Source organism: Dermatophagoides pteronyssinus, unplaced genomic scaffold (assembly GCF_027571235.1).
Source record: "Dermatophagoides pteronyssinus isolate colony J.1.1.1.1 unplaced genomic scaffold, Derpt_VIB-CSIC_2022.12 sq0001, whole genome shotgun sequence".
In the NCBI taxonomy this organism is placed as follows: Eukaryota; Metazoa; Arthropoda; class Arachnida; order Sarcoptiformes; family Pyroglyphidae; genus Dermatophagoides; species Dermatophagoides pteronyssinus.
In genome coordinates this window covers 886353-914281 of record NW_027461525.1, presented here as the reverse complement: position 1 = coordinate 914281, position 27929 = coordinate 886353, and the positions used below count along the sequence as shown (strand labels likewise).

Here is a 27929-nt window from a genome sequence, read left to right as displayed (position 1 = left end):
TCTTTTGTCTGTGTGTGTGTGTGTGTGTCATATGTGTTTGTTCATCGTGTGGGAACAGTAGTTTTATTTCGACTTTGAAACGATGATGTGATGGTTATCGTTGATCACAAGAGATCGATTAAATTTTTTGTGTGAAAAGAAAAATTTAAGGGGGAAAAACAGAAAAATCCAAAAATCCAAATTGAATTTAGATAAATTTAAATATTACTACAGTCATTCATCGTCTTCATGAATATTAAATTAATGATGATGATGATGATCATAATGGTATCTATTGTTATCAATCAATCAATCATGATGGATTGGGATGTGCAAATCATAAACAATTAATTAGTTTTTTGAAATAAACCGATTGAAATCCAGGAAATTGACCGTTTTGATGATGATACAGAAAAAAAACCGATCAAATCGAGCACACATACATCCAGATTCAGATCAGGATGCCGGTTATGTTCGGTTTTTCACCATCCATCCATCCATTACCGAAGTTTACAGTTATTGAAAAGCCATTCATTCAAGCTGGGGTTTATACAACAATTTTGAATTATTGAAAAAACAAAATTAGAACGAGGGGTTATTTTTAAACATTTTTTTTCTTCTTTATTAGGTCACACATGTTCAATACAATATCGATATATTGGATATTCAAATGATGAAAAATTTAACAAAAATTTGAAATCAAATGGAAAAAAAGTAGGGAAAAAATAGGACAATGTCGATAGTTCGGTATGGCAGTTTAGTTTTTCGTTTGTTTCGACAATATTGAAAGAGAGGTTAGTTTTTGGGCGGTACACAAGCCTTTTGGACCAACAATTTTGGTTAAACTCTTTTTTCCAAAGTTACAAATGAATGAAGCACAGCCCATTTAAATTTTTCCATTTCCAGGCACATAAAAACCAATGATCGGGTTGAATGTTTTTCGTCAGACATTAATTTTCATTATCATCATCAGCAGCAGCGAACCATCGAAAGAAATTATCTAATTTTGTTTTTGAAGAAAAAAAAATGTTTAAAAATTTTGTATCATTTTTTTCATCATCATAATTACCTTAATTGTTTACCAGTGTGTGTATAAGTGAAAAAAGTGCTACATTTTGCTACATTTAATTTAATTAATTTATACTTAGCCATTTGTAAAAAAAATTATCAAATTAGGAAAATTATTAAAACCAATTAAAGTTACACGTTTTCTCATTGTCATCATCAATGTTTTGTTTTATGTTTGTACATTTGATTCGGCCATTGTATCATCATAATCGTCATCTTCAGTGAATGAAGTAGAAATTTTATGAAATGATGTTCCCTGTCACTAGGTCACCTGAGACATTAACTCGTGTAGTTTTTTTTTCATTAATTGTTAAAAACAATATGATTTTTTTTGTTTGTGTTTAGAAAACAAACAAACAACAAAGAATTCATTTTCTTTTTGACCACAAGCTAAGGTCTCAGGGACAGAGGAACAGGTTTTACACACCTATACACACATTTTTATTCAAATTTAAAGAATTTTAAATATTTCACAAAAATGATAATCATCAACAACAACAAAAAAAACCGGACATACCTAGTGTATGACAAATGTTGAATGATGTAAATCACCATCATCAGATATCATTATCATCATCATCATCACACCATCATCATTATGGAAGAAATTTTCATTTCATCAAAGAAAACAAAAAAAAAAACAGTTAAATTAATCATTCCCATTGACAATGAACCCGAAATTTTTTTTGAAAAATAGAGAATAAGAGTGGGTGAGTGTTAGTTGATAAGTTTGGTTAGTGAGTGAATGGGAGAAAAAAGTGAAAAAACTAAAACTAAAGAATCTGTTGTTGATTTTAGGCTCAACCAAACACAATAAGCTAGTAAGTTGTACAGTTTGAATCATGATTAGAATATATTTTCATTTCTTTTTTTTTGACAATTTTGATACTTTTTTTTCATCCATCCAATAAAATCAATCGAAATGATACATTTTTGAAAAAATGTATCAATTTTTATAGATTATGGAAGATGTTTGGTTATGTCATGTCAAAATCGAAAAAAAAAATGAAAAATATATTTCAACAACTATACAACCTACTACCTCAGTATGGCTGGGGCACAATTCAAAAGTAAAATGAAATAGAAAAAAAACGGATAGAAATGAAATAGAAAAAAAGCAAATTATCAACAGAATTGCTACATGCTAATTAGGATTTAAAAAGACAGAAAGAGAGAAAGGGTTTAGGGGTGGTACATATTTAATGTATCAATTTTTTTTTCTTTTGATTGTCGCTGTGAAAATGATACACCCAAAAACGCAAATGGATACATTTGTAGCGAATAAAAAACAACACTAACAGACTGAGCTAACATAGAATATTTGAAAAACAGAGAAAAAGAGAAAGAGATGAAAAAATGAAAATATTTTTCTTTATTTTGAAATGAAAATAGTTTCATTTTTTCCAGAAAAAAAGGGTTACAAATTGTTAAATTTTTGAACCCTTCGGGTTCAATGTGTTTGGGAATGATGAAATTTTAAAAAAAATAAATTTTTTTAATAAAAAACGAAGAATTTAGGCCCAAATTAAAAAAAAAAATTCAAAGTTTCAAAGTTTTGGCGGGTTTTTTTTCATTTCAAAAAAAACAACTGTTGATCACACTAAATCACTACTAATCACTATTTCATCAATCGAAAAATGAAGGAAATTGAAAACAAAAAGGTGAAAATTGAAGAAGAAAACGATGTGATTGATTTTCAAATGGAATTTTTACACACCAAAAAAAAAAAATCAACAAACTTTTCACAGCATCAGAGTGTAAAATTAGGTTTTGTTTTGAGAAAAATTTAGGGGAAAAAACAGATTCATATAAAACAAAAATAGATAGGATGGATTGAGATTGATAGATTTATATATTTTTCACCCCACATTCTCAGATAAGTTTATACATTCCAAAAAAACTGCCTATACCCATAGATAGAAACTTGTGAATTTAGATTTAGATCAAGTCAGAAAAAAAAACTTTATAACAACAAACAAACAATCAAATCAACAATCAAATCAAATTGCAAATCGATTCAATTAGATTCATTAGGATTTGTTTTCGTTGTTATGGTTTTTTTTCTTTATGTTATTTAACACAAGTTCGAATCTACGGGTAAAAGCAGTTGGCCAATTTTTTTTTGTTTGAAAAATATGAAAATTGATGTTTTTTCAATAAAATGATGGAGAATCTGTGAAAATAAACGAAAGAAAGAAAAACAAAAGAATGAATTTCAATATTGAGATCAGATGATCAACAATTTTGATTCCCAATTTAGATTTGGCTTGGAATATATTTATTTGGACACGACACACACGACACTCAGAAGAAAAAAAAAGTTGCAATCAGAAACTGAAGAACAAAATAGGTAAATTTGAATAACACACACACAAAACACATCACATCACATCGATCAGATCCCAGATGACATACTGAACGCGATTTGACTGAAAATAAAAAATAAAACTCCATTTTGGATCATGTTGAGGGTTGAAAATTAACCCGAAAGACACACCTTTTTTTCTCTACCCGATTTACCGATTTCTTTGCCTAAACACACACTGTTGATTTCAATTTTTTCAAATTGAAAAAAAAATTTGAATCATTAGTTTAAATCAATGACGATAGGTGACAGCAGTAACTGTAGCGTTTTTTCAAGAAAAAAAAAACATTTACTTGTTTCTCTCTCTCTCTCTCTCACATGATGAACAATCCTGTTTTGTATCCTGGTTTGACCTTTAAGGTCATGACAAGATATTTTTCTTCTTTTGTTATATATAGGATAGAAGGATGACACAAAGTTCAAACAACAAAAAAAAAAATCGATACATAGAGAAAGAAAGAGGGGGATTGGATATATCAAAAAGTTGTTGTACACACACAGACAACAAACATTTTTCAAAAGGAGTGACCAATAACTATGACCTCTGACACTATATGTTTGTATCGTTTGTGAAAAAAAAATAAATCAAATAGAAACAGAAAGAATTATAAGATTGGTCAAATGAATGAGTGAAAAAAACAAAAAGAAAATCAATCAATCAATCAATGACCTTGATATTCGATTAGAAAACTTTCGATTTTTTGATTGACATTTTATGTAGAAATCATCGAATGAAATACCGAATCATTCAGGATTGTAATTTGGCAAAACAACAACAACAGAAACAGACATCGTAGACATACCATATTTAGTTGATTTACAAAACATAAAATCATCATCGGAAATAAAATGCATTGATACACACACACAATGATGATAATAATGTGATTGCATTGATGATGATGTTTATGTGGAAAGAGAGAAGGAAAAGGGTTAATGACGCCTGTTGTCTGTACGATTTCGATTTTCGTCTGTTTTGTTGATTTAGATTTAGAAAAAAAAAGACAGGAAAACAAATTGAGTTTTTTTTCATTTCATTTCATAATTAATGAATTATATTTGTAGCAGAAATTGAATTACGAATGAATAAATCATAATCATGTATTGAATATGAATTTATCATAATCAACAACAACAAGGAAAAAAAATGATACAATGTATCAATTTTGATTAATTCAATTAATCAACAACAAACAAACAAAAAAAGGTCAACAACAATAACACCTTATTGAACGGAATGAGGTTAAAATATTTTCATTTTTTTTTTTTTTTTTTTGCTACAGTGAATGAATCAAATAAATCAATTAATCTATGTAGGGCATGGACATAATAATAATAATCTTTTTTTTTTTTTTTTTTTTGCTGAAAACAAAAAAAAATGTATCAAATTTTCTTTTCTGGTGCCCCTTACAAACGAACTCAAACGACCATCAAAAAAAAAAATATCAAATCTTTCATTACAAACACTGAACATGTATGCATGTATTCAAAACCTGATGAAAATGAGGCACCCAAAAATTCGACCCAAAATATTCAACCAGAAAAAAAAGAAGGAAGAAGTTTGACTGGAAAAAGTCAAAAAACTTTGACAGACTTTTTTCATTTGTACGGATATTGGCTTCGAAATATTTAAATGAATAAAAAACAAGATTTTTTTACACCAAAATGAGGCACTTTTTTGTGAAGAAAACAACATTGAAAATCTATTTAGCGAATTCAGAAGATATAAGAAGAGGGAAACAAACAAACAAAAAAAAAAGTAATGATACCTAGAGAAAAAGGGAACCGTCGAGGTTAAAAGCCTGTAAATTATAATTATTTCCATTCAAAATTTATATCATTTGTGTGTGTGTGTGTGTAAATAATGCGGAAGAATTGATGATTAAGATTTTGTTTTTTGTTATTTGTTTTTCCCTCTCTAATGGCTCTCTGAATACTGAGAATACTGTATGTTCTTGGTTTCGGTCATAAAATAAAGATTTAGAACAAAAGAATGAATGGAACCACCGATGACAATTGTGAATATTATTTATGAATTTTGTTTTTGTGACAGAAATTTACATATTTTTACAAATGGAAATAGCTTTATCTTGTAACTTTTATCTTTTTTTTGACCAAATTTGAATTGTAGATTTCCTTTTTTGTTTCTCTCGGGTTTTTATGAAAACCTGATTCAATCAATGATGATGATGACGATAAATAAAGAAATCAAACGCATTTGATTTAGGGGAATTAAAGAAAAAAAAATTCAAATAGAAGAACCTCTTTGAAAGCGAACAAAATCAAAATACAGTATCCAAAACAACAACAACAACATGATGATCATCAAAGAGGCATCCTCATAATCATCATCGAAACATGAATTAATGGTAATCATCATCAACATCAAACCAGATAGTGTTTGAAGCAAGAGGATCCTTCTTTCTCTTTAGAATGGCAGCTACCAGTGAAAAAAGGGCAGAATACATTCACATAACCTTTTTATTTGACGAGAAAAAAAAATTGTGCTTTGTCATTTAGCTGGAAAATTTTTTCGGGAAATAAAAAAAATTATTATTTTGAATGATGATTGAAAATAAAGTTAATAGCTAATTATCATTGAATCAAATAAGAGTAGTAATGATGGGTTAATTTAAAAAAAAAACTGAAGAATTTGAATGAATAAAATGATTTTCAACAAGTATTGGTTGTTTACGGGTTAATCCGAATCATGAATCTTGTTACCGTATAAACTCTCTTTCTTTGCTGCCAATTCTAATCATCAATTTTGATCAATCAATGCGTAAAGGGGCACCAAATAGAATCATTTAGTTTTTTTCCTACCGATTCAAAATGATGACTTTTGGAAAACAAAATAAACACACAGATTGTGTGTGTGATTTTTCCTTTTCTTCCTTAAAAAACATCATCATCATCATTTTTTTCTGGTTTTGTTTTGTCTGTGTCCCTCTCTCACTCAATCTCCCTCAAAGTTGCTGTTGTTTTTTTGGGTTAAATTATGTGTCTGGTAGTATATCAATGGGCCTCCGAAACTGAAAATAATAATAACAATTTCGGATATAAGATTGGTTAATTTTAATTGAAAATAAATATGGCACGAAGTCCTGGGACTCTTGTACCAGTAAACAAAGATATAATAAATTTTTACGAAATTAATGAATGTGTTATTTGTATGTGTAACAGTATTTCTTTACATAGTGATGAGAATTTGATATAATTGGTTTTATTTTTTGTGTATGTATTCGTGTTTCTTGTGTGGAAAAAGTTGCTAATAATGTCCTTTGTGTGTGTGCACTCCAACAGCAGGTGAAGAGGGGTCTCTTCACCGCCGCAAGAGCAGGATATAAGATTGGTGGTTGGTTGGTCCCTCTCTCTCTCTCAACAACAACAACAACAATTGTTTTGATTTTTTTTAACCCGAGAGTGGAAAAGAAAGGTCGTTGTACTAAAACTTGGAATTTTTTGTTTTGTTTTTGCAGTATACAAAAAATACAAGAAATGATCAATCGAAATGTTTATGTAATTCAATTGTATCATTGAAATAACGATGATGATCATCATTATTATTAATTGATTTTGGTAATTGCCAATTGATTCGGCAATTATTATTATAGGGGTTTCACACTAGCAGCAATGTGAATGAAATATTTCAAATGGAATATTTCAGTCCATTTCAACCTTATGGGCTGAAATATTTTCGTGTATATATTTCATGAAATATTGCTGTAGTGTGAAACCCCTATTATGGTTAAAAAAGAACTAGCAAATTTCATTACTGTCAAAAATTGATAATGATGGTGATGGTGATATATGAAATTCTCTATTCAATTCAATCGAGTATAAATAAATTAACAAAATATTTGACAAGTGACGGAACATCAAATCATTTTTGTTTGCTTGATGATGACGACCAGAATTTCAAAAAAAAAAACAAACAAACATTGAATGAATGAATGACAATGAGAAACGCATTTTTTTTCGTTCGTAAATCAAATTGATAAAATATAATAATTTTTTTTTTGTGAAAAACTTACGTGAAATCTTTCAAGATTTTTTTTTCATCTTTCAGAATTTTTTTCAACCCAAAAAACACAAATAGAATATTCATTTGAAAGAATCAACAAGTTGATTTTGTTGTTGGATTGTTGTTTTTCAAAATTTGCTACTGATGGATGATGACATTGATGAAAAATTCACCAGAAAAAAAGATGGCCAAATTCACATGGTTTAATTCAATGAATTTTTTCATGTTGTTATGATGAACAAAAGAACAAAGAAATCAGAAAAAAAATGTGATAAAATATATGTATATTTCAAACATATTTGGTTGAAATAGTCGTCATCAACAAACACACATACAAGAGATAGATCGGTGTGGCTATTTTCTCAATCAAAATACGTTGATGGCGTGTCCTTTTTTGTTCAAATCTCTATCTTTCTCTCTCTTTGCTTTTTTTTCCAAAATGATGTTTTTTCAAAAGTTTCGCGTTTAACTAATGCTGCTGCTCGTATTGCCTGTCAATGTTGTTGTGTTGTGTTCGTTATTGGATGAGTTTTTTTTCTGCTTTCTTTTCATTCATTTAATGGCCAATCGTAATTGTGCTTTTACATTTCTTGGGCGTTCGTTTCTCGTTTCGCGTGTTTTTTCTTAACGATTTTTTGTCTTGTTTCGCTAATCTTTCTCTATGCACGTGTAAACACCTAAATATGTTTTTTTTTCTTGATTGGAAATTCTTGAAAAAATTCTTATTTTCTAAATGAATCAACAAGTTGGCCATGATGATTTTTGGGTTGTTTTTCTGGTGAAATTTTCTGTTGAAATTTAACATCAAAATGATACACTCAACACACACACACCGAAAATATTGATATTGGAATAAAAACAAAGCATAAAAATGAAATTATCAAAAAAGAAAAATTCAATGTTGATCAGAATCGGTTGAATTTCAAAAGATTCGATGAATTTTTGATCAATGATGATGATGATGATGATGATTGACAAAGGTGATTTTTTTTTGGTTAAAATGATAACTAACTAACCAACCAACCAGCCACCATTAACTTTGAAGAAAAAATGAATGAATGAATGAATAAACATCGTGGACTGATCATTTGCTATGTCCATTCAATCGGTTCTTTTTTTACTGGCTATATCTATCTATCTCTCTTTCTCTTATTCAGTCTATTTCTACTTTTTTTTTCTCAAACCAAATATCTTTCAATGATCTCTTTTACCATTATGCATCCACCATATTTATTTTTTTTTATGAATAACAACCGTCGTCTAGCCAAAAAAAAATTGCTGTTGGTTGTTGTCTCACAGCACACAGAACATATAGAAAATATATGTTTGTTTGCGTGTTGAAAGGATAAAATAGAAAATTTTCTTCTTCTTTTGAATAGAGAGAGAATACCAGTCGTTGTTCATCACCATCATCATCATTGGCGATTTAGTCCGATACAACAAAAACTCTCTCCGTTTTTTTTTCTTCTAATTCTTGCCCAAAATAAGACTGGTCTTCTCTCTCACTTCATATTACACAATCTTATCCAGACTCAACAAACGAAAAAAAAAACATGGCCACCATTCTCATTGATGCACATTACTATTGACGCGTTCTGGTTTTTGGTCATTTCATATATTTGACAATTTGAAAAACATTTTTTGAAAAAAAAAAATCCATTGACGAGTCACATAGGGTTAATTAGCAAATCATGTAGGATGATGATGATGATTATGATGTTTAAACAAGTTGACAGAATTCTAATGAATTTCAATAAAGTCGCGATGAACAATTTTGCTGTTAATCAAAACAAGTAGACAGACTTTTTATCGACTGATCAAATCGATCGATCGATCTAAAGCAAGTTAAACAAACAAGCAAGCTAGTCGGTAAGAAAATTTGAATTCGATGAATTTGAATACAATAGCACAGACACACTGCACACACCAAAAAAATCGAATAAAACCGGAATAAAAATAACCGGAATAAATTTACCGACCCGATCCTAACAGACGAATACCAGACAGACAAAGAAACAGATATGATATTAAAAAAACAAAAACGAATGGCGTCCATAATCATCATTCTTGTTCTTAGTCGAATTCAAAATAATCGTCTGCTGCTGGTTGTTTTGTTTTTCCTTGATTTAAAGATGATTTCAAAAATGCGTTGTTCTTGTGTGTGTGTGTGTGTGTCGGCGTCGGCGTCTATACACAACCAGAACAATGACAATCAACAAAAATCAACCCGAAATATTTTTCGTTTGAACCAGACAAATATCAAAATGACAAAGTAAAAAAAATGTAAAAATGAAACCTAGACCAGATCTAACCAGATTTTGAAAAAAAATATATAGCGAATCCATGGATAGAGAATATCATCATTATCCATATATAACCCATACACACACACATCGAGAGATGGATACATTTTTTTCCGCCAAATATCAGTTCAACGAACATGCGTATTGATTCTTTTTGTTTGAAAAATGAAAATAATCAGTAGTAGTGGCTGTTGCTATGCTGAAATTCTTTCGTTTTTCTTCAATACCTCTACCGTTTTTTTTTTTGATTGGAGAGAATAAATTTCCAACAACAATCATTCATACCGTTATCACTTTTATCCTGAACAAAAAAAAAAGTATCATAATTCCATCATTTGAATGAACCACTACAACTTGGATAAAAACAAAAACAACAACTGCTACTACTATCTTCTTTTTTTTTGAAAGAGTTACATAACACATCAGCAAAAATCATTATCGAAAAATTTAAATTTAAAATTTTTTCTTATCCATTTTTTTTGCTGTTCAATTTCTTTTTCAGAAAAAAACTTTTTCAAACAACATCAGAATATTGATTGATTGATGGAGAAAGGCAATGAACCTTTTTTCTTTGCAAAAAAAGCTTTCTTTCCTGCCAAACATTTTTTTTGTTTTTTTCAACAAAATGTTGATTTTTAATTCTTTTTTTGTCCAAAAACAATGCCATAGGTGTTTCAAATATGGAAAATATTTTTCCCAGAAAAAACAAAATTAACCCTCCTTAAGCATTCATAAATTTCAATAAATCGAACGAAATTATTAATAATTTTGATTTTTTTTTAAAATTGATTTTCAATTATCGATTATCATTTTGGTAATCGATAATCACAAGGATTGAAATTTTTCATGAGAAATTGAAAAAGAAGAAAAAAAGGATTAACTAAGACAAAAAACACAGGTTAGAATAAAATTATCAAGAAATTTTTCGTTTTTCGTTTAGTTTGATTTGGTCAAAATAAAATTGAATCACTGAATAAGTAAAGGGGAAAAAATGGAAAAATTTTTGTTTTTCCATGGAATTTCTATCTAACAAAAAAAATTGTTATCAATAATTACCGAAAACACTCACGCAAACCACATCCAAAAAGATGATGAGATCGTTTACCTTTGTTGAACATTGACCAAAACGAAAATTTCAATCCTTTCTTTTGAAAATTTGTTTTTTTTTGTTTTTTTGTGTGCTTCATTTAATTTATCTCTATGTGATGTAAAAACCTTATTCACACATCGGTTATTACGGTTATCATTTCGACAAACGAAGAAATCAAAATAGCCAAAGATTAATCTGGATTTATTCATTTCTTTTTTAATCATTAAAATTCCTTGTGTATGATTACCGAAAAAAAACAAGATTTTCAAATAAAATGTGATGACCCTTGTTTAACTCTTTCGTTTTTTTGTTTCGAATAAGATTAGATTGAAGAAAAGACAAAATTACATTCGGTTGTCAGATTAACAAAACTGCTACAAAACAAAACAATAATGTGATTTCATACATTTTCAACCGAAAACAAAAAATTCATTTGACACCTTCGTATTTTCGTAAAACAAAATTACATAGCGATAATCATCAAAAGAGAGAAAGAGAAAAGATGTATCCTAAGAACATCATCATATGAAACAAATTTCAATATGTTACCATATTTGTCTTAGATAATTATCTTTGTTTATCAACAACAACAAAAAAAAACTTTTAAATTCTTTTTTTCTTGTCAGGTAAAGTTTTTTTGTTTTGTTGAAATGTAAACTCTATCCATCATTTTATTAAGAAAACAAGTTAAAACATCAAAGGATGGTGTTTTTTTTGTAGATTGCAATCTATGATCTATGATTCAATAAATCAAACGTCAAACTCTTTATTTACTTTTATTTATTTATCATTGCAAAATAATTATTTTGAGTTGAATCATGATGATGATGATGGTCAATGAATGAATAATATCCATCAAATGTTTATCGATGAATGAATGAATGAATGAATGAATGATTGGATGTACTGGCTAGACATTTTTTTCCCCCTTCACATTCGATACATTGTATCTTGTCTAAGATTTTTTGGATGTGTCAATTCGAATCATTATCACATTGATCATATTTTTTTCCTTTTCAAATAACCCTTTCATAATATCGTGGGGAGAAAAATGAATTTGCAACAATTTTTTTGTTTTCGTTGACTGTCTAATGATTGCAAAAAAAAAATCAAAATGAAAATTATCTGAATAATTTTTTCTCTCTTTTTTCCTAGAAATAATCATCATTAACAATCCAAAATGGATTAATGTCTATCAAGATTTATTTAATTTTTTTGTTTCCATTCTTGAACAAAAAAAAATGATCGATGATAATGATAATGATGAAAAATAGAAACGTGAATAAAGAGTGTGAGAACCAAACAACAAAAATAAGAATCTTTCAAATGAATCTTTTTATTTATCATTTCAAACGGTCAATGACCGGTTATTTACTTGTTTGTTTCGTTGTTGTTGTTGTTGTTATTGAAATTTTGAATATAAATCATTGAATCATCATCATCATCAGTGATAATAATCAAAAATGATAGAATTGGAAATTTTTTCGTCACCTAATTCAATGCAATTATGATTTTAAATTTGAATAAAATTCATTCAATTTCGATATTTCAAAAAAGAAAATTCAATTAATATCATCAACTGGCTGGTTAGCTACAATGTCTATCCAATGAATCTATTCAAGATCAAACAACAATCAACAGAAAAAAAATCCATATAGAAAGGATTAAAAGAAAAAAAATTAATCAAAAAGAAACAACAATGCAACAACCACAAAATAATAATGATGGTGGCCAGACAAAGTATCATTAACCTCAATTTTTTTTGGCTGTTGCTGCTGGTTTGGCCACAGACAGCCAAACCAAATGTCAATCAATGTAATAGTCGCGCCCGAATGATTTACACAAACAAACAAATACAGACACGATTTGGCTACCAAAATTCAATGTCCAAAATCTATTGTAGAAAACGAAATATCATTGCATTTTGATGGATTTTTTTTCGTCTATCTGAAAAAAAAATTATTCAACACTCATCCTCAAATGATATTATCATCAATGAACAATAATGTCTGACAAACAAACAAACAAACATCAGACACCATCAACTCTCACCACCATTATCATCTTGAAAGAATCGTTGAAAACAATTCAACGAAGAAAACAGGGCGCCACTACCCTTTTTTATGCTGATGATGATGATGTTTGGCAATGCATGAATGAATTGAATTTTTTTTTCTTTCCTGTTGATGCTGATGGTGAAACAGGGCGCCATCACCAGAAATCGAAAAAAGCAATGTTTTTTTTCCCTCAAAAAATCTACCATTGATGGATGCTATTTGGTGCGCTTGCACATTATCTCAGTCCCTTCTTGTTTGTTCTCTATATAATGGAAATATATTGAATATTATTTGGCCATAAACAGCCGGTCTAGGTCGACGAACTTTGAATATTCAAAATAAAATACAAAAAAATGGAAAAAATGCGATAATTCTTCTCATTTTCTTTTGAAAAAAAAGGATTATTATTATAAATCATATCACCAAACCAATAGAAGAATCTTTTTTTCTCATAATATTATCATTATGGGTTTTGGCAAAGCCATAATCATCTTTAATATAAAAAAAAATTGAAATGAATATTAGCCATTCACATTCATTGATGATGATTGCCGTTAATCTATCCTGACTATAAAGAAACTAATTAGAATAGAGCATTTTCACTAAACTTTTATAATGATAACAACGACAACAAAAAAGGGAGAGAAATTAAGGTAAATTAAGTGTTATTATTACTACACTACACCCTTCTCCTTTTTATTGTTGAATAAAACAATGGGAAAAAAATACTAATTATCAAAGATTAGATTAGAAATTGCCGGTGATAAAAAAAACAACAACAAAGGGTTAAAACTGCAATTAATCATATATTTTTGTTGTTGTTTTGTTTTGCCTGGCCAAACAAATGTATTTTGGGGTATGAAGAAGGAAAAATATTGATTACAAGAATCTAATGAAAAAAAAAGTCAATGAATGATGTCAACAACAAGAAAATAAGAAGAAAATTTTTAACCATCCAGCGGTCATCAATCTCTTTTTTTTCAATGTTTGAATCGTGAAAGAAATGAAGAAAGAAAAGAAAAGAAAAGAAGAAATTTTTCTCTTGTTGCTAAGCAGATTCTTGTGGCTGTGGTAAAAAGGCCACCACTACTACTACCAGATAGCTACCGAACATCATCACCATTATCATCAAAATTACCACCACCACCACTAGCCATCAGCCAACATGACTAGAATTCGACATAAACTACTAACCTAACCCGAAAAAAATAAATAAATAAATAAAAAAACAGAGAACCGGACAGAATCAACAAAATCAGCCAAAACTAACAAGGGCCCCATACACACACCCATTCTGGCACACACAGAAAAATGAAACGTAAAATAGTTCGATTTTTTGCCAAAAAACCATAACATTTTTGGGTTTTAACGTCATCCACAAAATGTTATGGTTTTTTTCCTCAATATTTTATGGAAAACTGAAATCGTGAAATATTAGGATTTTTTTTCCAGAATATTTCATGATTTTTTGCCAATCTTATACTCAGCCCAAACATTTCATGGATTTTTTGTTTTGCCCAAACATTTCATGGATTTTTCTGCTAGCCTCAATATTTCATGGATTTTTCTGCTAGCCTCAATATTTCATGGATTTTTCTGCTAGCCTCAATATTTCATGGATTTTTTCACCAGCCTCAATATTTCATGAAAAATTTCTGGACTTAGAAAAAATTTTAAAATCTTAATTTTCATTTTTTGGATTTATCAAAATTTCATAATAAAATATGTACGATTTGAAAAAATATGTTAACTGAATGACACTCGGCCAAATATATCGCGTTTGCAATGAATTTGCGAAGTTGGATCTACAAAAAAAATGATAGATTTGAAACCACGTTTCAATGAGAATGGAATCCTATCTCCCGGACAGAATAATCATACAGACAAAATGGATGTTTCCTAACCAAATTTTTTTTCAATGGGGCTAAAGAAGAAGGTATTGGATTGGATCTTCCTTCATTTGTCTACGATGAGTTCCACTCGAATTGACTAATATCTAATTTGGTTTAAAAATATGAAGGGGACAGATGTGGCAATTTGTTCATGAAGCCAAAACTAGTGGCTGTTGTCATTCGGTGGCTTCGTAAACAACTTATAACCTAAAATTGCTTTTGAATATCTGATTGGATTCATGATCGATTCATGAAAAGATTTGGTAAATCGATGTTTGTTCGATTTAGCCATAACAATTGAACTTGAAATTTGAAACAATTCGTTAACATTCGAAACATTGTTAATAATTCAATTAAACAAATGAAATAATTCGAATCCAGCATTTTTGTTTTTAAACGAAGTTTTTGTTTTTCGTTTGCCATTTGACTATTTTTCGAATCAGAAATATTATTTTGTGTAACAGCTTAAAGCATCGAAAAAACAATAGAAAGCGTTGTGGCTGGATAAGGAAATCTCCAACGGTCGAGCGAGAAATCGGAAGCGATACGGAACTCAAGCAAGCATCAGTAGTGAACTGAGGGCAACCAAGGAAGATTCATCCATTCATGATAAATTATTAGAAATCACATAGCCATGATTTGAGCGATAATCTGGAAAATAAAGCAAACAAATCGGAGAATTTTAATCTATCCTTGGCCAATAATCTTAATTATTTTATTCACTGATTAACTTGTTTACTTTTTGTTTATGAATTTAAAAAATGATCTTTATGCCACCTTAGTCGGCTAAATTTATCTTTCTTTTCTCTTTTATTTCGCATTTTTTTGTAAATAAAAATATTTTTAACCAGAATATTTCATGATTTTTTTGCCCAAAAATATTCAGTCTTTTTCCAGAATATTTCATGGATTTTTCCAAGAAATATTAGGTCTTTTTCCAGAACATTTCATGGATTTTTCCAAGAAATATTAGGTCTTTTTCCAGAATATTTCATGATTTTTTGGCCACAAATATTTGAGTTTTTTGCCTCAATATTTCATGGATTTTGCCCAGAAATACAAAAAAAAGAAAAAAAAAACGTAACATTTTGTGGATGACGTTAAAACCCAAAAATGTTATGGATTTTGCCGTATATTTTACGACTTTATTTTTCTGTGTGCAAAACAAAAGCTAGTCCATCGAACCCGAAGATTTTTGTTTTTTTGGGTAGATAAAACATGAACAACAACCAGAAAATAAAGAACATGAACAAATGTTTCTAAAGATAATGTTAAATGCTACTAATTATAATTATAATGACAAAAACATTTGTTGTTCTAATTTTATTTCATTAGAATTTTGTCGTTGCCTTCATCATCAAAAATTAACCAGAAAAAAGTCCGGGTTGCAATCAAATGAATGAATGGGATTCGATCCATCGATATTCGCCTCCCAATATGTTTTGGGTTATTTGATTTTGAAGAAAAATTATTCAACACACACGCAGACACACTGGATTTTTTTTTTTTTTTTTTGCTGCAGTCCAGACAAAGGAAAAAGTTTAATTCAAATTTGAACAACAACAAAACTGGTTGATTGATTGATGTGTGTGTTAACATTGCGCAAACACCAGAAAACAAAAACTCGACGAATAAAAAGAGATTAGATACAGTAGCCATATTTTTTCGGTTGGTTTTCCCCATTCTATATTGCAATAATTATGGATAATATTTTTTTTGCGAAAAGAATATTTTCTTTAAAACTTTGTTTTTTTTTCTTGGAAATAAGAAACAAACAAACAAACAAACAAAAAACAAAACAATAGAATCAATTGGCAACGATATGAAAATATGTCTGTGCACGACAAATACATCCAGACATTCACGAAAGACACGAAGAAAAAAATTCGGGCCATTGACTTTTTTTTCAGCAATGATTATCATCATCATTGAATAAACAATTGAACAACCAACCAGACTGATACCAAAAAAAAAGATAAAGAATAATTATTATTTCCTATGAATTGTTCCTTCGATTAGATTGATCAATTGATATCATCTAATTTCTGTAATAGGGGTTTCACACTAGCAGCAATGTGAATGAAATATTTCAAATGCAATATTTCAGTCCATAAGGCTGAAATGTAGTGAAATATTGCATTTGAAATATTTCATTCACATTGCTGCTAGTGTGAAACCCCTATAAGATATTTCATATAAAGGAACATTTAACTATTTGATTAAAAAATTGGTAACCCAAAATGAATGAATGGCCGAAGGACGACGACGACGATACCTTATTATGAGGTTAAGGTCATGGCATCAAACGATTCATTCATTCACATTCAATATATATTGTCTGGTTCATTCACATTATCAACACGGCGTCTGCTTTCCAAAAATATACGCCATTCGACTATATAAATGGGACGATTTTTTGGGCGTCTGTTTTTGTTTTCTGGTCTTTTTTTTTTTTTGGTTAATTTTTTTCGCAAAAATTCAAATTATTTTCAGTATTGCCATCTAGTATTTTTAATATGAGAATAATTTTGGTTTTACTGGTGAAAAATTACGCCATCTATGATATCAAAGAGACAAATTCAAAGAATTTCAAAGAATTTCAAAGAATTTCAAAGAATTTCAAAGAATTTTCATTGAATTTGAATTTTTTTTTTCATAAAAACAATGATAACATAGTTTATCATCAAAGACGATGATGATAATGGTGATTATGAGGTTAAAGATAAATACATCTTCTTTTTTTCACCCTGTCTACCTTGTTTCACCTTTTCTATTTGAAAATTGTGTTTCAACACCTTTCATATAATTATATAGGGTTGAAAATGTTGTAATTTTCATCATGTCTAGTCAAAAAAATAATGATATCAATTTATTAAAATGATAATAATAATAAGTTTTGGATTTTGAGTAGGTGTTGATTGATGGCAAATGTTTTTTTTTGTTCAATAGATTCGGGCATTATTCCCATCATTATCATGTTGAATGGCAACAAATGACAAGGAGTTTATTCGAAGAAACAGAAAAACTTAAATGATACAATAATTTGTCCGAAAAACAAAAAAAAAACAATCCTAGTTTAAGGATTTAAGTCTAGCCATTTAGATTTTTTTTAAAAGATTATCAGCAAAAAAGTTAAGACAAAAAAAACAAAAATAATTCTGATAAAATCTGTGGTTAAAGTGGTCAAATTGATGTTCATAAATGAACACAAACATTATGATGCAATGAAAGAAGAAATATTTTATTGAGTTGAACACAAAAAAAGAGAGAGAATTTACTACTTTCAAATGAGTAATTAAGATAAAGAACGTCCAAAAAATGTTTTTTTTTCGTTTATGGAGTTCAACGAACGATAACTAATAAATTTGCAAAAAAAAAAATAGGATCCACAACGAAGAAAAAGGGGTTAAATTTTTTTTCAATTGTTTTTCATATTTATGATTTTTGAAACGCACCCACACACACACATTATTTCAGAAACTTTGATTGCAACTTTTTGTTCATTTTCTGAGAAAAATCTACCTTATTTTCCAAAAAAATATATTCCAAGTACCAAAAAATATTGGAAATCAAAATTGATAATCAGAAAATTTTCAACCTACCTTTTTTTTCTTGGTGTGATGATAAATGGATGGAAGGATGGTTATTGAATGATGCAAAATCGATTTAGTTACTGCCTGGAAAAAACACACTTTTTTTCGTTAATCACAACATACTTACCACCGTTTTGGAAACAAAGTATTGATGATTTTTTGGGTTTGGAAGAAAGCGAAAAACAAAATTTTTAAACTTTAAATCGAAATCAAAACAACAACATTAACAGGACGATGACGCCTATAAAGAAAAAAATAACGAAAAAATAAATAAAATTGTTGTAAATTAATTTTCCAAAAAGCAACAACAGCAAAAAGTCACACAGGTCACTAGAGAAAATTTGATTGAAATTAGATTCGAATTTAGAATTGAATAAATTTTGCTTATTTGTTTGTTTTGTTTTGTTTTTATTTAACCCGTCATTAACATTAATGTGTTTTATTTGGAATTTTATTTAATCAAAAAATAAATTGATGATAATAAGAAGATCAAATTGATTTTTCTAAAAAGGAAAATACTTGTAATCATCATCATCATCATTATCGATATCAATTTTCTTATTAAAGGTGGAATGAAAAAAAACATCAAAATTCCCAATCAACAAAGTATCAAGCGAAAATTGAATAAAACAAAATCAATAATTCCCTATAAGTGAACATTTTCATCATAATTGTCGGGATTAAAGAAAATATAAGGTAATCACTAATAACAGAAACAAAAAAACATCATCAAAAACACTGGAAAAAAGTATTAGATTGAATGAGAAAAAAGCTAACAACCAACCAATCAAACAAACCATCACACAATACACAGGGGTTAAACAAGAAAAAAAAGAAAATAAGAAATTAACTGTACAAAACGAAATTTAATGAGAAATTAAAACAAAATTTTCAAAAAAAAAAAATCGATATGCAAACATGTCAAACCTTTTATAACCTATATATGATAAATTGGTTATTCAATTCAGAAGAACATTTTGGATGATAAGTAGTTTTTTTTGTAAGTTTAAAATTTAACATGCACAGTGAAAAACGAAATAATAATTTCCGAACGCAAAAAAAACACATTGAGAAAAAATAGAAAAAAGATGGAAGCCATTTTTTAAAATGATGATTAGAATGCAATCAAACAAATTCAAATGAGTTTTGGTTTCAAGAAAGCTTCTTTTTTCTTTATTTTCATTGCTCAACTTCCTTATTTCTGTGATCACTATCTATGAAAAATATGGGAATTGTAACGAAATGAATTTTTTCTTCGTCTCAAAAAAAAGGATTTTCCTGACCAATTAATGGCGATTAATTAAGGTAAAAACAATGACGATGAAGATGGTGGAGATCAAAAATAAACCGAAAAACTAATGTTAATAATAATCAACCAATCCTGTTGTAACTCAGAAAATTTTCATTCCCGAATTTAGAATTTTATTTTAATTTTCTCTTATTGGTCGATCGGTTTGGTTGGCGTGGTATCTTTGTAATTTGTGTATTTTTTTTCTGTTGTCTATGTGACACACATTTCTATACAAAAAAGCAGGAAAAGAAAATTTCGAAATACATTATTTTTGGTTGATATGCGCGCAGCAGCTTTATCAAAATCAAATAAATTTTGTCATAGTTTCTACATTCAAGAAGAAGATTTTTATGTTTTTTTTTTTTTTGCTAGTTAACAGAGAAGAAGCAGCCATACTTTATATATATAAAATTCTACGTTATACACAAGTGGTGAGAGGCGCCTATCAACCAACCAAACACACTACCGCCATAGTAGAAAATCGTCATCATCATCATTGATCAACAATCAGTTTAAATGAGAACAAAATGAAACGGGCGAATGAAAAAATCCTCAAAAAAAAATAAGCAGCATATATAGAAAAAAAAGAAATTGAGTGATATCAAAATAGGAACGTAAAAGAAAAAAGAAAAAAGCCTACCAGAACAAAAAAAAAACGTGAACCTATAATCAAAAACTAAACTAAAATAATTTTTTTTCCAACATAGATTTTACAATGGAAAAACTATGTCATGTCATATTTTTTTTGTAATGAAATGAACAAAATAGCACATGGTTTTTTTGTTAACATTTGACCTGATGAGAGAAAGAGAGAAAGAAATTGATAAAATCTTGAATAACCGAAAAATCTTTTGCGAATAGAGTCATAGTGGATTTTTTGTTTGTTGTCGTTAAGAATTGAGAAAAAAAATCAAAGACAAACGATTGAAGAAAACTTACGAAAGAAATTATGATATTTCATCTGATTTCGTAAAAAAATGATTTTTAGATGATGAAGAAACCATCAAACATCGTAGTAGATTGCAATAAATTTCATTCGTTTATTTGCCAATGAATCTTTTTAGAAGAAATATTTAGGGGAAAAACCAACAGAATTAGAATAAATATTTCGGAATATTATTATTAAACAGAGAATATATTACCAGATTGTTGTGTAATCGTTGTGGAAATTCATTTCTTGTTTTGCTTCGAATGACCAGAATCACCATTAAATTATAATTTCAATGAAATTTTCAATCAAGGTAACTTCTGTTTTTCAATTTGCTTCACAATAAATGATGACATTCACACAAGATCACAAGCTTTTACCTGTGAATACCACATACACAAAAATCTGAGATTTTATTTTTCAAAGTTATAGATTCAGTTTTGATGCGTTTGAATTGCACAAAAAAAACCTATAGCAAAAAAAAGAAGAGAAAGAAGAAACGTGAAATATTGAATGAAGAAATGATGATGGATAAAATGAATTCAATGGAATAATTCAAACTGCGAAATTAAATGATGCTGCTGTAGATGATGACGCATCAAAACATCTACCATTAACACACACACACACACATCATTGCCGATATGAATTGAAATACACAATGCACACACACACCTATGAATTAAACTAAAAAATTCAATTCAACCAACTTAAGCATCATCATTAGAATTGGTTATTTTTAACTAATTTTTAACTAATTAAAAATCATTGAAAACATACCAGGATATATATTGAAACCAGGGATTTTTTTCGAAGATAAAACAAAAAAAATTCACTTTTGCAGATAACGAAGAAGAAGCTGAAAAATCATTCATTCATTTATCGTTGAACGTTCATGTACGTCTTCGTTTATAATAATTTGTTTTGTTTAGTTTAAGGGTTCCATGATTATAGTCGTTATAATATTGTAGTTTAGGTTAACAACAACAAAAAAAAAGAAGAGAAAATTTGTGGATGGCATGTGTATATTGTATGTGTTTTGTTGTTGGTGGTGGTGTGTAATGCCATTTCTGGTTTTTTTTACTCATTGGGTTGATATTGGTGGTACATCAGTAGTGTTATTTGTAGTTGCACCAAAATCATCTACAATTTCTTGTTTCCTAGTCATCATATAAACAGTTATAGTTATGTTGTCTATGAGTATATGTGATTTAGAAGTAACTGTTTGTGGAAATATATACAATACACAAACAATATACATACATCAACATCCTATACATTAACATATACACATATACAATAAACATTAAAGCAGATAGAGAGAATCACTCAAAAAAAGATATAGAAAAAAGTATCAATTCACAGAATTGATTCACAATAAACGTTATGATGATGCTTCAATTGATATGGATTGAATTAAAACAAAAAAAAAGATTGAATGAATGAATTCTTCATGACGTATGTGATTGATAGTAATGAACAAACAAACAAATCGAAATTGAGAATAGTAAACATATTCGTAATCAAATTTGAAATGGATGAAAAAAATGATGTATTTTGGTAAAATGAAAAATTTCATCAATGAATGTCATTGAAGGATTATCATCATCATCAGGATGATGATCATGTTTTAAATCTAAACACACATGTTGTGAATAGAAAAAATGTGTTTGTTGTGATGTGTGTGGTGTAATGAGAATATTCAAAAAAAAAATTCGTCAATTTTGATTGGCTGAATTAGTTGTTATCATCCTATTGATCATCATCAAATGAACAAATGATACAATGCATCATTTGGTATAATATAATTTTTGTTTAAAATTTTTAAAAAAGGCGGTGCTTAAATATTGACTATAGTTTGTTTGTTTGTTTTTGTAAATTTTGCTTTGTATTTAAAAATCATTGAATGATTATTTAAACAAAATTAAGTCATTATGTCAAAATGTAATGTGATTGTCATCATGGTTGATATTTTTGAAATATTGAACATACAATTCAGATGTGAAATTATAAAATAAAATTATAAATTTGGATTTGAAAACTAGGTAATTATGTAGATTACTTAATCATTTAGATTTCTGATGTTCATTCATCCATTTAATTTTAAAAAAAAATTCAAATCATTATCATAATGAGAATGTAATATTCAAATAAAATTCATGATAATGATTTCATTGATTCATGTGTAAATCAATAATTGATAATAATTTAATTGATTGATTGCTTCAATATAGAATTCAACAATTGAATTGAACAAGGCTTTTGAATCATATGGCAAAAGGATTGAGTTCAATGAACGTCCTTGACCTTGAGCAATGATGTCAATATTTTGATGGGATTCATTAATAGACAAAAAAATTTTTAAATCTTCAAGATTGATCTTGAAGATTTGTTCATGTATCAATGGATCAAATTGATTTTGATTTCAACAAAAAAATGAAAAAAAAAACAATAATGTATTTGTGTGATTGAAGAACATTGTGATTTAAAAAAAAATTCTTCATTTTTGAAAACAGAATTCAAGAATTCGGTTCAATCATTCAATTCAGAACACAAACACACACACACGATTGAACATGGTTGTTGAAAGTCTAGATTTGAAATGAGAGAAAAAAAAATTATTAGTAAATGAAAATGGTTATTGAATCAAAAAAAAAAAAAGTTACAGAAATATATCAATCCGATGTGAATGAAGTGGTATATATTGACTTGACTTGACTGAAAAAATGAATGATCATTTCTTCCTTTTTTTCATTTTCAGGTTACACATTTAACTAAACAACGGAACAAGTGTCGATTTTTTTTTTTATTTGATTTGATGGTTGTTGAACTCTTTTGGAAATTTTTTTTTTTTTTTTTTTTGGCTAGGACACCATACAGAACCAGACGCCCTGTTTTTGTGTATTATATCACATTTTCAAACGGACATTTATTTTCATTTTCACATTACGCAGGCTTCTTTTGTGAAGATAATGATAAATTCGGTAAATTTTGTTTTCGAATGCTGCTACTTGCTAATTGTAGTGGTGGTGGTGGTTTTCATTCACTATTTGTCTTTGTCTATCTCTATGTATATTTGGATGGGACAGACCCATTTTTGGGTGGAGGTTGTTGTTGTTGTTGTTGTTGATAGCCTAAGTGGATGTTGAATTTTTGTTGTTTGTACGATGTGAAAGCATTTTTTAACCGAATTTGAACTCTATGAACATGAACAACAACAACAAAAGAAGTAATAAAAATCCCTATTCAACTCAAGGATGTTCTACAGTTAATTTATGTTGAAAAGAAGTGGATATTTGGATTAATATCCTTTTTTTTCGGTGGATCTAATTTTTTTCGGTTAAAAAAAATTCGGTATATAGTTCAAGATGCCAGCGCCCCAGTCAAGAAAAAACAAGACAAAGAAGCCAAGAATGAACTATATTTACTAATTTGACTTTTGAATAGAAGAAGAAAGAAAAGAAAAGAATCTTAGGTCACAGAAACTATGTAAGTTGTTTGTAAGGATTATTCTGTAATTATGCTGAAGTGTATCATTTATGCCTCAAGCAATCTGTGTGTGTGTGTTTGCGTGTGAATGTTTGAATTGCAGGCAGATGAAGGTTAGATTCATTTGGATAAAAAAAAAATGATCAAAATTGGTTGACGAATGGTATGTCGAATATGTCGATACATTTCTTCCTAGATAAATTTCAAATAAGAAAAAAAATGAAAATTAAAAATTTGAAACAAACAAACAAAAAATCAATTGATTGATTGATTGATTTTGATGATGAATTCTATACAAACCAGATTTGAAATTGAATTTAGTTTCAAAAAATTCTTTGATTTGTTTATGGATTAACGATGATAATGATTATTTGATGAATGAATGAATGAAAATAAATTAAATTTAAATTCTTGCGTCGGCGTTGTTGATTGTATCCAAAAAAATTTTGTTTATTTTTTATTTCTATTTTGACTTAGTAAATATGCATATTATGTATGAATGTTTGAGTAATGTGTGTGTGTGTGATGTCGTCATTTATTTTAGTCTGTTAACTTTGTGTTTTTTTTGAAAATAAAAATGAAAAACTGATTGAAAAATGATTGATTGATTGATTTTTGATCAAATTCTGAATCTGATGATGAGTTAGGTGTGTGTGTGTGTGTGTGTCGATGTATCATTTGTGTGTGTGTGTATCATTTGTGGGTGTTGAGGTTGGATAAATGTAGCAAAACCTAAATAAAAATTAAACGAAGAAAAAAATTAATTAAATTTGCAACAAACAAACAAAAAAAATTCAACAAAAACTTACGACAAAACAAAATCTGTTTATTATTTGAATAAGTTTAAATTGGAAAACATTCAACAGAATTTAACAAATTAATAATCAAACATTCATTCAACATCAAGTGACAAGTGATGAACACAAATCAGAATTTAAAAATTAAAAAAATTTGAAAATGAATTTGAAATTGAAAAACAAACACAAAATAAAATTTTGGAAACAATTAACAAAAAATAAATTCAAAGAAAAATTCTTGAAAAAAAATGTTGTTGTTGAAAATATCTTTGTTGATTAACCAAAATTGATCAACGATAAAAAAACAACATTGAAACGATTTGAATTTGTTGTTTTCGTTTGTTGATGCACACACGGTCATCATTGAATATTCTTCTGATCGATGAATCGTTTATGGGCACACAAGTGTTTATGTCGGTATGTGTGCGTGTGTATGTATGAATTCTTTCTTTTCTTGTTTTTTTTTTTGTTTGTTGTCTTTTGGATATCGTGGTTTCTTTGTATGATTTGGCTGATTTTGTAATGAGTCGACGTCGTCGTTGTCGTTGTAGTCGTTGCACTTGTATGATGTCAAAAGACTTGATGATGATGATGATGGACCAAACCAAAACGATACCCCACCATCATCATATTAACCCACCATTATTATATAAATTCCTTTACACACCAACACATCATACGTAAAGTGATGAACAAACAAACAAAAAAAAAACCAAAAACGAAAAAGCAAAAAATTTTTCGTTTCTTTATGATCATCAAACAAACACACACACATACACTAACTATCGATAGTTGTTGTTCATCTTCTACTTCTTCTTCTACTCGATTCACATTTTTTTTTTCATTCACAATTCGCAATTTAGTTCAATTCATTGTGTAAGTGTGTGTATGATTGGTTAAATATAAAAGAAACTAGAATGAAGAATATAGAGAGATAGAGAGAGAGAGAAAATAGACAATATTCTCAAAATTATATATATTTTGGTTGTATAATACCAACAAAACAAAAAAAAAAATCAGCCAGTTATGGGCTACTAAATTCTCTGCTTTTTCTTTCTTTCTTTTTTCGTTTTTTCTGGCGTCATTAGATTCGACGCCGTTTGTTGAAAAATATGTTGGTGTGGTCGTGGTCTCTGTCTTTCTCACTGTCTTTGTTGATTGTTATCCCATTTGGAAGATGAAGATTTTGTGACACATGTATGGTGTATGGTTTGTTTGTTTGTTTGTTTGGAATATAAAGCTGCGCAAAGCTAAATAATGTCCAAAAAATGTAAAGATAAGAAAAATTGTTGATTTTTTTTTCTGTAATGGAATGGTCGATGTTTGATGTTTGATGATAATGATGGTGGTGGTGGTGGCAGCAATAATTAATAGTAAAAAGTTTGCTTGAATTGAATGTTATATATACACTTTTTTGGGAAAGCAAAAAAAAAAAAAAAAGGTTACCACCCATTTTCTTCTTCAATGTTAATTGATATTATACATTTTGCATTTTGCATTTTGCTGAGGATGATGTGTATAAACTTGTCTTTTCCATTTCTACATTTCTCTCTTTCTCTCCTGTATCCTTCATGGTTTGTTTTTGAAAAACCATTTCTAGCATTTTCTTCTTTCAATATTGTATTACGTTCAATAATCATCATCATCATCATTGTTGTTGTCGTCATCATTATATCGACATCATCAAATGAATAACTAACATTGTATAAACTTTTTTTCGCATTATGCTTTTCTGTTGTTCGGATGGATGATTTGATCGGTTGATTAAAGTTGTTGTTAATACGTAATGAAGCGATATCGAGAGACGAAAGTTAATTTGCATACAACATGGAAAAAAAGAAAGAAAATAAATTTAGTTAGTTTCATTTTGGTTGTTAATGTAGTTAAAATTGGACAACTTTATACATACAAACTTTAATGATTGTTGTTGATGATCCAAACATTGTTGAATGTTGAGGATTTGATGATTTTGATTTATTTTTGATTTTGAATTTCTTCACAGTCCAAAAACCACCACGTATTATGCTCAAAAAAAAACATTAATTTTCCAATCTTTCGAAATACATTTCGACAGAATTTTTTCAATCGTTCTTTTCGGCAAAAAAAAAATTCTAGACAGGGGATGAAAAAAACATTAAAAACATTTTGATTTAAAGTAATTTTTGGTGGTTATATCAAACCCAATGTAGAAACAAAACGTCCGCCCATTTTTTTCCAATTTTTTAACTGACTGTTGCTATAGCTCTCTCAATAGATTGTTGTTTTGAATTTGTTCAAATTTTGATCAAGTTTGTTGTTGATATTGTATATTCAAAGACATGATTGTGTGACTGTTTGACTGATGTAACTAAAGAAATTATCATCATCTCTTCATCATTATTTGATATTTCTGATGGATGTATTTTTGTTGTACAATGATCCTTAGTTAGTAATGTTAGTAACAATGTTACTTGTTGTTGTTTTGAATGTGAATTTTGAAAAGAAATTTCGATGCACGATTTTCAATGTCGATGGATGATGATGATGATGATGATGGCAAATTTTTTTTCAATTCTGGTTTTTTCTGGTTGTTTCTTCGAAAATTGAAATTCCGAACAACAAAAAAAAAGGTTGTCTATTTTTTGCTGTTGTTGTTGTCCAGGTAATCTTGGATACTGGAAAGAAAGTTTTGTGGAAAATTGACGAATTGAATGACCTTTTTTTTCATCATTGTCTAGTTAGTTATTATCAGGAATTTTCTCGATTGCAATTTTGTTATTATAGAGTTTTACCTGAGAGAATCATGCATCCAATCATTATAATGATGATACGGTAGAATAATCCAAAATTACACTTGAACAAATTAATAAATAATACCTGATTCTAGATCAATGACTTCTTGAGATTCTTGTTGTATGAATAGCAAATGATGTTTTCTTCTTTTCTTGTTTTTTCTTTGGTGAAAATGATAATTTTATGCTAAAAATAAACAACATTTCAACGTCTACATTGAATTTTTTATTATTTATAAACAGTAAAATTATTCTGATTTATTACTTTTAGAGAAAAACTCT

The 27929-nt window shown here is 28.5% G+C and overlaps 1 long non-coding RNA gene across 4 annotated transcripts; it reads right to left on the bottom strand.

Annotated features, from left to right (window-relative positions):
• Positions 1-574: 574 nt before the first annotated feature.
• On the bottom strand, positions 575-27702 carry LOC142646209 (uncharacterized). 4 transcript variants are annotated; one of them, XR_012847186.1, is made up of 11 exons: positions 26786-27702; positions 26360-26608; positions 24889-26285; positions 24380-24811; positions 23257-24271; positions 20805-23181; positions 20602-20718; positions 18381-18612; positions 7447-7577; positions 1049-1122; positions 575-979 (listed from the first exon to the last, which is right to left on the bottom strand). It is a non-coding gene; the product is annotated as an uncharacterized LOC142646209 (long non-coding RNA). The 4 variants fall into 4 exon arrangements; XR_012847185.1 differs by having other exon boundaries at positions 20805-21059; positions 21371-23181; positions 24889-26608; positions 26786-27701; XR_012847183.1 differs by having other exon boundaries at positions 24889-26608.
• Positions 27703-27929: the final 227 nt, after the last annotated feature.